General features: G+C 38.1%; 1 pseudogene; it reads right to left on the reverse strand.

The window, feature by feature from the left end:
* The window catches only part of LOC138842568 (tigger transposable element-derived protein 1-like), a 189728-nt pseudogene extending 179053 nt beyond the window's left edge, over nucleotides 1-10675 (reverse strand).
* Between the last annotated feature and the right edge of the window lie 512 nt (nucleotides 10676-11187).

Genomic DNA, 11187 nt, shown 5'->3' on the forward strand with positions numbered 1-11187 from the left:
TGGTGGGAATGTAAATTGATACAGCCACTATGGAGAACAGTATGGAAGTTCCTTAAAAAGCAAAAAATAGAGCTACCATACGACCCAGCAATCCCTCTACTGGGCACATACCCTGAGAAAACAATAATTCAAAAAGAGTCATGTACCAAAATGTTCATTGCAGCTCTATTCACAATAGCCAGGACATGGAAGCAACCTAAGTGTCCATCAACAGATGAATGGATAAAGAAGATGTGGCACATATATACAATGGAATATTAATCAGCCATAAAAAGAAACATGACTCTTTTTGAATTATGGTTTGCTCAGGGTATAGGCCCAGGAGTTGGATTGCTGGGTCGTATCGGAGTTCTATTTTTAGTTTTTCAAAGAACCTCCATAATGTTCTCCATAGAGGTTGTATCAATGTACATTCCCACCAACAGTGCAACAGGGTCCCATTTTCTCCAAACCCTCTCCAGCATTTATGGTTTGTAGACTTTTTGATGATGGGCATTCTTACTGGTGTGAAGTGATACAACATTGCAGTTTTGATTTGCATTTCTCTAAAGATTAGTGATGTTGAGCATCCTTTCATATGTTTGTTGGCGATCGATATATCTTCTTTGGAGAAATGTCTATTTGGGACTTTTGCCCATTTTTGGATTTGGTTGTTTGCTTTCTGATATTGAGCTGCAAGAGCTGCTTGTAAATTTTGGAGATTAATCCATTGTCAGTTGCTTCATTTGCAAATATTTTCTTCCATTCTGAGGGCTGTCTTTTCATGCAAAAGCTTTTAAGTTTCATTAGGTCCCATTTGTTTATTTTTGTTTTAATTTCCATTTCTATAGAAGGTGGGGCAAAAAGGTTCTTGCTGTGATTTATGTCATAGAGTTTTCTGCCTATGTTTTCCTCTAAGAGTTTTATAGTGTCTGGCCTTATATTTAGGTCTTTTATCCATTTTGAGTTTATTTTTGTGTATGGTGTTAGGGAGTGTTCTAATTTCATTCTTTTACATGTAGCTCTCCAGTTTTCTCAGCAAGACTTCTGAAAGAGGCTGTCTTTTCTGCATTATACATTCTTGCCTTCTTTATCAAAGATAAGGTGACCGTATGTGTGTGGGTTTATCTCTGGGCTTTCTATCCATTTCCATTGATCTATATTTCTCTTTTTGTGCCATTACCATACTTTCTTGATTACTGTAGTTTTGTAGTATAGTCTGAAGTCAGGGAGCCTGATTCCTCCAGCTCCGTTTTTCTTTCTCAAGATTGCTTTGCCTATTCGGGGTCTTTTTTGTTTCTATACAAATTGTTAAATTTTTTGGTCTAGTTCTGTGAAAAATGCCATTGGTATCTTGTTAGGGATTGCACTAAATCTGTAGATTGCTTTGGGTAGTATAGTCATTTTCACAATGTTGATTCTTCCAATCTGAGAACATGGTATATCTCTCCATCTGTTTGTATCATCTTTAATTTCTTTCATCAGGGTCTTATCGTTTTCTGCATACAGGTCTTTTGTCTCCTTAGGTAGATTTATTCCTAGGTATTTTATTCTTTTTATTGCAATGGTAAAAGAGAGTGTTTCCTTAATTTCTCTTTCAAATATTTCATCATCAGTGTATAGGAATGCTAGAGGTTTCTGTGCATTAATTTTGTATCCTGCTACTTTACCAAATTCGTTGATTAGCTCTAGTAGTTTTCTTGTGGCATCTTTAGGATTCTCTATGTATAGTATCATGTCATCCGCAAACAGTGACAGCTTTACTTCTTCTTTTTGATATGGATTCCTTTTATTTTTCTTCTCTAATTGCTGTGGCTAAAACTTCCAAAACTATGTTGAATAATAGTGGTGAGAGTGGGCAACCTTGTCTTGTTCCTGATCTTAGTGGAAATGCTTTCAGTTTTTCACCATTGAGAATGATGTTGGCTGTGGGTTTGTCATATATGCCCTTTATTATGTTGAGGTAGGTTCTCTATGCCTACTTTCTGGAGAGTTTTTATCATAAACGGGTGTTGAATTTTGTCAGATGCTTTTTCTGCATCTATTGAGATGATCATATGGTTTTTCTCCTTCAGTTTGTTAATATGGTGTATCACATTGATTGATTTGCATATATTGAAGATTCCTTGCATCCTGGGATAAACCCCACTTGGTCATGGTGTATGATCCTTTTAATGTGCTGTTGGATTCTGTTTGCTAGTATTTTGTTGAGGATTTTTGCATCTATGTTCATCAGTGATATTGGCCTGTAGTTTTGTTTCTTTGTGACATCTTGTCTGGTTTTGGTATCAGGGTGATGGTGGCCTTGTAGAATGAGTTTGGGGGTGTTCCTCCCTCTGCTTTATTTTGCAAGAGCTTGAGAAGGATAGTTGTTAGCTCTTCTCTAAATGTTTGATAGAATTCGCCTGTGAAGCCATCTGGTCCTGGGCTTTTGTGTGTTGGAAAATTTTTAATCACAGTTTCAATGTAAGTGCTTGGGTTTGGTCTGTTCATATTTTCTATTTTTTCCTGGTTCAGTCTCAGAAGGTTGTGCATTTCTAAGAATTTGTCCATTTCTTCCAGGTTGTCTGTTTTATTGGCATATATTTGCTTGTAGTAATCTCTCACGATCCTTTGTATTTCTGCAGTGTCAGTTGTTACTTCTCCTTTTTCATTTCTAATTCTATTGATTTGAGTCTTCTTCCTTTTTTTCTTTTTTCTTTTTCTTTTTTTTTTTTTTTAACAGATTTTGGGGGTAGGAGTTTATTAATTTACTTATTTTATTTTTGCTGTGTTGGGTCTTTGTTTTTGTGCGAGGCCTTTCTCTTGTTGTGGCAAGTGGGGGCCGCTCTTCATTGTGGTGCATGGGCCTCTCCCTATCGTGGCCTCTCTTGTTGCGGAGCACAGGCTTCAGACGCGCAGGCTCAGTAGTTGTGGCGCACCGGCCTAGTTGCTCTGCGGCATGAGGGATCCTCCCAGGCCAGGGTTCGAACACGTGTCCCCTGCATTAGCAGGCAGATTCTCAACCACTGCGCCACCCGGGAAGCCCCTTCCTTTTTTTCTTGATGAGTCTGGCTAATGGTTTATCAATTTTGCTCATCTTCTCAAAGAACCAGCTTTTAGTTTTATTGATCTTTGCTATTGTTTTCTTTGTTTCCTTTTCATTTATTTCTGATCTGACCTTTATGATTTCTTTCCTTCTGCTAACTTTTGGGGTTTTTTTTCTTCTTTCTCTAATTGCTTTAGGTGTAAGCTTAGGTTGTTTATATGAGATGTTTCTTGTTTCTTAAGGTAGGAATATATTGCTCTAAACTTCCCTCTTAGAACTGCTTTTGCTGCATCCCACAGATTTTGGGTCATCGTGTTTTCATTGTCATTTGTTTCTAGGTATTTTTTTATTTCCTCTTTGATTTCTTCAGTGATTTCTTGGTTATTAAGTACTTTATTGTTTAGCCTCCATGTGTTTGTGTTCTTTACAGATTTTTTCCTGTGTTTCATATCTAGTCTCATAGAGTTGTGGTTGGAAAAGATACTGGATACGATTTCAATTTTCGTAAATTTACCAAGTCTTGATTTGTGACCCAAGATATGATCTATCCTGGAGAATGTTCCATGTGCACATGAGAAGATTGTGTTTCTGTTGTTTTTGGATGGAATGTCCTATAAATATCAATTAAGTCCATCTTCTTTAATGTAACATTTAAAGCTTGTGTTTCCTTATTTATTTTCATTTTGGATGATCTTTCCATTGGTGAAAGTGGGGTGTTAAAGTCCCAAAGTATGATTGTGTTACTGTTGATTTCCCCTTTTATGGCTGTTAGTATTTGCCTTATGTATTGAGGTGCTCCTATATTGGGTGCATAAATATTTAGAATTGTTATATCTTCCTCTTGGATTGATCCCTTGATCATTATGTATTGTCCTTCTTTGTCTCTTGTAATAGTCTTTGTTTTAAAGTCTTATTTTGTCTGATATGAGAATTGCTACTCCAGCTTTCTTTTGATTTCCATTTACATGGACTATCTTTTTCCATCCCCTCACTTTCAATCTGTATGTGTCCCTAAGTCTGAAATGGGTCTTTGTAGACAGCATATATACGGGTCTTGTTTTTGTATCCATTCAACCAGTCTATGTCTTTTGGTTGGAGCATTTAATCCATTTACATTTAGGATAATTATTGATATAAATGTTTCTTTTTTTAAATTTTAAAAAAATTTTTTTTTATTTTTTAACATCTTTATTGGGGTATAATTGCTTTACAATGGTGTGTTAGTTTCTGCTTTATAACAAAGTGAATCAGTTATACATATACATATGTTCCCATATCTCTTCCCTCTTGCGTCTCTCTCCCTCCCACCCTCCCTATCCCACCCCTCCAGGTGGTCACAAAGCACCGAGCCGATATCCCTGTGTCATGCGGCTGCTTCCCACTAGCTATCTACCTTATGTTTGTTAGTGTATATATGTCCATGCCTCTCTTTTGCCCTGTCACAGCTCACCCTCCCTCCTCCCCATATCCTCAAGTCCATTCTCCAGTAGGTCTGTGTCTTTATTCCTGTCTTAACCCTAGGTTCTTCATGACTTTTTTTTTTTCTTAAATTCCATATATATATGTTAGCATACGGTATTTGTCTTTCTCTTTCTGACTTACTTCACTCTGTATGACAGACTCTAGTGATATGAATGTTTCTAATACCATTTTCTTGATTGTTTTGGGTTTGTTATTTTAGGTCTTTTCCTTCTCTTGTGTATCCTGTCTAGAGAAGTTCCTTTAGCATTTGTTGTAAAGCTGGTTTGGTGGTGCTGAATTCTCTTAGCTTTTGCTTGTCTGTAAAGGTTTTAATTTCTATGTCAAATCTGAGTGAGATCCTTGCTGGGTAGAGTAACCTTGGTTGTAGGTTTTTCTCTTTCATCACTTTAAATATGTCCTGCCACTCCCTTCTGGCTTGCAGAGTTTCTGCTGTTCAGAGTTTCTGCTGAAAGCTCAGCTGTTAACCTTATGGGGATTCCCTTGTGTGTTATTGTTGTTTTTTCCTTGCTGCTTTTAATATTTTTTCTTTGTATTTAATTTTTGTTAGTTTTATTAATATGTGTCTTGGCATGCATCTCCTTCGATTTATCCTGTATGGGAGTCTCTGTGCTCCCTGGACTTCATTAACTATTTCCTTTCCTTTAATAGGGAAGTTTTCAACTATAATCTCCTCAAATATTTTCTCAGTCCCTTTCTTTTTCTCTTCTTCTTCTGGGACCCGTATAATTCGAATGTTTGTGTGTTTATTGTTGACCCAGAGGTCTATGAGACTGTCCTCAATTCTTTTCAGTCTTTTTTCTTTATTCTGCTCTGCAGTAATTATTTCTGCTATTTTAATTTCCAGGTCACTTGTCCGTTCTTCTGTTTCAGTTATTCTGCTATTGATCCCTTCTAGAGTATTTTTAATTTCATTTATTGTGTTGTTCAATACTGTTTATTTGCTCTTTTGTTCTTCTGTGTCCTTGTTAAACGTTGCTTGTATGTTCTCCATTTTATTTCCAAGATTTTGGATCACCTTTACCATCATTATTCTGAATTCTCTTTCAGGTATACTGCCTATTTCCTCTTCATTTGTTAGGTCTGGTGGGTTTTTACCTTGCTCCTTCAGCTGCTGTTTGTTTCTCTGTCTTCTCATTTTGCTTAAGTTACTGTGTTTGGGGTCTCCTTTTTGCAGGCTGCAGGTTCGTAGTTCACATTGTTTTTGGTGTCTGCCCCCAGTGGCTAAGTTTGGCTCAATGGGTTGTGTAAGTTTCCTGGTGGAGGGTACTGGAGCCTGTGTTCTGGTGGATGAGGTTGGATCTTGTCTTTCTGGTGTGCAGGTCCACGTCTGGTGGTGTGTTTTGGGGTGTCTCTGGCCTTATTATGACTTTAGGCAGCCTCTCTGCTAATGGGTGGGGTTATGTTCCTGTCTTGCTAGTTATTTGGCATAGAGTAGGGTGTCCAGCATTGTAGCTTGCTGGTCATTGACTGGAGCTGGGTCTTGGCGTTGAGATGGAGATCTCTGGGAGATTTTTGCCATTTGATATTATGTGGAGCTGGGAGGTCTCTTGTGGACCAGTGTCCTGAAGTTGGCTCTCCCACCTCAGAGGCACAGCCCTGACTCCTGGGTGGAGCACCAAGCGCCTTTCATCCACACGGCTCAGAATAAAAGGAAGTAAAAAAAAGAAAGAAAAGAAGATAAAATAAAGTTATTAAAATAAAAATTATTTAAAAATTTTTTAAAGTAATAAAAAAACAAAAAAATAAAAAAGAAAGAAGAGAGGAACCAAACCAAAAAAGAAATCCACCAATGATAACGAGTGCTAAAAACTATACAAAAAAAAAAAAAAAAAGGAAAAAAATGGACAGAGAGAATCCTAGGACAAATGGTAAAAACAAAACTATACAGACAAAATCACACACAGAAGCATACACATACACACTCACAAAAAGAGAAAAAGGGAAAATATATATATCGTTGCTCCCAAAGTCTACCTCCTCAATTTGGGATGATTTGTTGTCTATACAGGTATTCCATAGATGCAGCGTACATCAAGTTGATGGTGGAGTATTTTAATCCACTGCTCCTGAGGCTGCTGGGAGAAATTTCCCTTTCTCTTCTGTGTTCGCACAGCTCCTGGGGTTCAGCTTTGGATTTGGCCCCGCCTCTGCATGTAGGTCGCCTGCGGGTGTCTGTTCCCGCCCAGACAGGATGGGGTTAAAGGAGCAGCTGATTCGGGGGCTCTGGCTCACTCAGGCTGGGGGAGGGAGGGCTACAGAATGTGGGGTGAGCCTGCGGCAGCAGAGGCCAGCATGACATTGCACCAGCTTGATGCACGCCATGTGTTCTCTCGGGGAAGTTGTCCCTGGAACGTGGGACCCTGGCAGTGGTGGGCTGCACAGGCTCCCAGGAGGGGAGGTGTGGACAGTGACCTGTGCTTGCGCACAGGCTTCTTGGTGGCTGCAGCAGCAGCCTTAGCGTCTCATGCCTGTCTCTGGGGTCCGCGCTGATAGCCGCGGCTCGCGCCCATCTCTGGAGCTCCTTTAAGCAGCGCTCTTAATCCCCTCTCCTTGTGCACCAGGAAACAATGAGGCAAGAAAAAGTCTCTTGCCTCTTCGGCAGGTCCAGACTTTCTCCTGGACTCCCTCCCAGCTAGCCGGGGCGCACTAGCACCTTTCAGGCTGTGTTCACGCCACCAACCCCAGTCCTCTCCCTGTGATCCGACCGAAGCCCGAGCCTCAGCTCCCAGCCCCCGCCCGCCCAAGCGGGTGAGCAGACAAGCGTCTCGGGCTGGTGAGTGCTGGTCAGCACCGATCGTCTGTTCGGGAATCCCTGTGCTTTGCCCTCCGCACCCCTGTTGCTGCGCTCTCCTCCACGGCTCCGAAACTTCCCCCCTCTGCCACCCACAGTCTCCACCAGCGAAGGGGCTTCCTAGTGTGTGGAAACCTTTCCTCCTTCACAGCTCCCTCCCACTGGTGCAGGTCCCATCCCTTTTCTTTTGTCTCTGCTTTTTCTTTTGCCCTACACAGCTACATGGGGAGTTTCTTGCCTTTTGGGAGGTCTGAGGTTTTCTGCCAGCATTCAGTAGGTGTTCTGTAGGAGTTGTTTGACATGTAGATGTATTTCTGATGTACTTGTGAGAGGGAAGGTGATCTCCATGTCTTACTCTTCCACCATCTTGAAGCTCCTCTCTTGTTGCTTAAGGTAGGATTGTATTGCTATAAACTCACAAATCAAGCCTTGGTAAATTTAAGAAAATTGAAATCACATCAAGTATGTTTTCTGATCACAACGCTATAAGACTAGATATCAATTACAGGAAAACATCTGTAAAGAATACAAACACATGGAGGGTAAACAGTATAACCAAGAGATAGCTGAAGAAATCAAAGAGGAAAGCAAAAAATACCTAGAAACAAATGGCAATGAAAACATGACGACCCAAAACCTATGGGATGCAGCAAAAGCAGTTCTAAGAGGGAAGTTTATTGTAATGCTGTTTTTAAAGTGAATTATTTTATGAAAATGTGTGAAAGTAATTTGAAGAAGCAAAAAGTGTTATACAAAAGTTAAACTTAGCCATAATATTGTTTTCTAGGAGATACTCTTATCAGTAGTCTAGATTGTTTGTATGTTTATCTCTATCCAGCATTAGAATAACTTTGAAAACACTCAATATTTTCATTACACAAATATAATATAATATAATATATATCATGCATATAACATTATCAAAGAAATCTGAAAATCCCTTCATAAACTTTGCAATTTGTTATCAGATAAAGATACTTTTTACAGTATTTTTTCTCTTTCTAAGATCACTCAGCAAAATTCAAATTTGGCACTTGGGTTATATAGGCGAATATACTTGAGAAGAGAGGAAATTGGATCAATTACTTACATCACTAACTTTGTGGTGTGGACTTCTAATAAGTTCAGTGAAGGATAAGAAACAATTTCAGCCATCTGATCAAATTTGAAAGTCATAAATTTTAAGTCAAATTGAAAGATATATTTGAGTGACAGGGAATGAAATGTACATCTTAGAAGTCTGATATTGAAACTCTAGACATAAAGTCCGACTTTGGGTATCTTTAATCCCATTTTTAATAACACCTTGAAGTATAGCAATTTCTGGGGTGTCTAGTATAAAATATCAAACATCTCCATTAACAAATGCTCTGTAAACACAACTCAGACATATATACTGCTCAGACTACCCTAGAATTTTCAAAAATATATAAATAATAATTTATTCTCAATAATAAATAAATCTCTTAAAGGAGTTTCCTTTAAGAAGAAGTACTAAAAACTTTAAACTTCAGTGTGATGATTACTTAATGGAAAATTCACTAGAAATCATTCTGTAGATAATAGAAATATTTGATCCTCAATGTCCAGACTAATGCTATTCAATAGAAATATAATGTAAGTCAAATTCATAATTTAAATTTTTTCTCATAGAAACACTTAAATCTAAAATAGAAACAGATGAAATTTATATTAATCATAAACTTTACTTAAGCAATTATATCTAATCCATCATTTTAACATGTACTCAATACAAAAAATTGACAATGAGATATTTCACATTATTATTATTTCTTTTGGTCCTAAGGTTTTGAATCTAATGTGTATTTTATATCGAAAACACAGCTTAACTTGGACTGGCCACATTTCACATACTCAATAGTTACATGTGACTAGTGATTTCTGTGTTAGAGCTTCTCTAGATGGAATGAGAAAATGTAAGTGATATCTATACAAATAGTGATTGCTATGTTCTCATCTCTGACCATAAAGAGTACAGGTGCAGTCATCTGATTCTTGGCTGAGGTAATTTCTAGCCCTTAAACATCCATACCATGTAGAGAAAAGTTTTCAAGGAGATCTTTCTATCTCAGCTTTTGCGAAACACACACGTGCTAGGTTTATGTTCACTACTCCTTAAATTTCCAGCGTTTTATAAAATGTTAACGTTTTAGCCAATCTTTAAATTAGGAAAGCAGAAGTAAAAGCAAAGGGAACCATTTAATAGTAAGAATTTAGGGCTTACCTTAGCATTGAAAATGCAGGGTATTATAGCCAGAACACTGCCTTTGGGAAATCTGGAAGTTTAGGTCAGTTGTGAAGGTCATGGCCAATTATCCCAGCTACCCACATAAACTAATGGAACTTCTATTATCTGGAGCAATGCCACTTTTCCTAACAGGGAAATTATACACTGGACCTTAAAGCCTCACCTGAAATGTGATACGTGTCACTTTTGGCAGAGTACATTCACCATAGTAAGTCACACATCCAGGCTTAACTCAAGAGGGATGTGGTATGCAATTCTAACATGTACAGAAAAGAGGAGAAATATATTTATGAACAGTCCTAAAAATTACCTCAGGACATGGTAGAAGCCATATTAAATGAGATAGTGACAGCCAATTTTAATAATTTGATGAAAGGCACATAAGTTGGATTAAAAAGATACACTTAATTCCTAGATGGTTAATAAGAATTAATTCCATACCTAAATGCACAGTGGTAAAATAGATCAATGAGAAATGTTAGAAGGAACATTAGACAAAAGACAAATTGATATAACTAGACTGGCAGAAGATTTCTATAAATTTTCCAGAAAATACTAGTATGTTATATTTAAAGGAATTCAAAGGAAAGGGTTGCAGTATGCAATTATGAACACAGGTTATGGTAAGCATGCTGGTAATTTGTAAATTTAATTAATTGGCTAGTTATTAGGCATACTTACTTGTGCATGATTAACCTTGCTTCTCTACAGTGCTCTCTTTGTAATATGTCAACTTGGCTAGACTGAACTCTATTTCCTTGAATTCCCTTCCCTTCACATTTCTAGTTAGCCTGGGTGACAAGAGACATTTTTCATGAGATTCAGAGATCAGTAGTGAAGCAACAGCCATCTTGTTTTTAATGCATGGAAGTTTGGGGAAGGTGTTTGTTGTACCTCACACATCTTTGCTTATCTGCTGCCTTACTTCATTGGGGTAGAAAAGCTTTGGGCCAGCAACTGATCCACCTCTTTCAGCTTCTCTGTCTCCTGGAGCAGGTGTGTATTTAGCACTGTAAAGACAGTTTCCAACATCTCCTTTAGGATGTCTGGTTAATAAGGTTGGAGATGGTAGGATGAACATAAATTTCCAGTCTTTCCTTGTAGATTCCAGTCTTCTTGTGCTCATGGGTCCTAGCTTATTCTCATGAGATTAAGCTTGTCTCTATTCTCTCCTTCTTAATATCTTGATTTTCTGCTCTTTGGACTTCAACATTCAGTATCAGACACAAAGGTAACAGCAGTAAAGAGATTATTTAACCAGCAGCCACAACTGCATAATGTCAAATCCTTGCAATATATCTCTCACTGCATGTATTGGAGTGGTTATGCTTCTTCCATAGAACTCTAATACAAACTTCGGTATTGATAGTGTTTCTGACAGAATAGAATCTAATGCAAGCACCAACAAAAGGCAAAATTCTTAGTGACAGGGCATTTGTTGCCATAGAGAATGTCAGTAAGTAGAAGGATTATACTGTTATCTCATAAGAGCACTGGAGAACATGTGGAGAGAAAATGCTAAGCTCAAGCCTTTACATTAGTTCTCAACTCAAGTTCTACATAAGGAACCTAGAAGCTTCTGTGATTACTCTAAAAGTAATTTTACCTTTTGTAGACACAAGGCTGTGCTTTCTGAAC

This window comes from Globicephala melas, chromosome 2 (genome assembly GCF_963455315.2).
Source record: "Globicephala melas chromosome 2, mGloMel1.2, whole genome shotgun sequence".
Lineage (NCBI taxonomy): Eukaryota > Metazoa > Chordata > Mammalia > Artiodactyla > Delphinidae > Globicephala > Globicephala melas.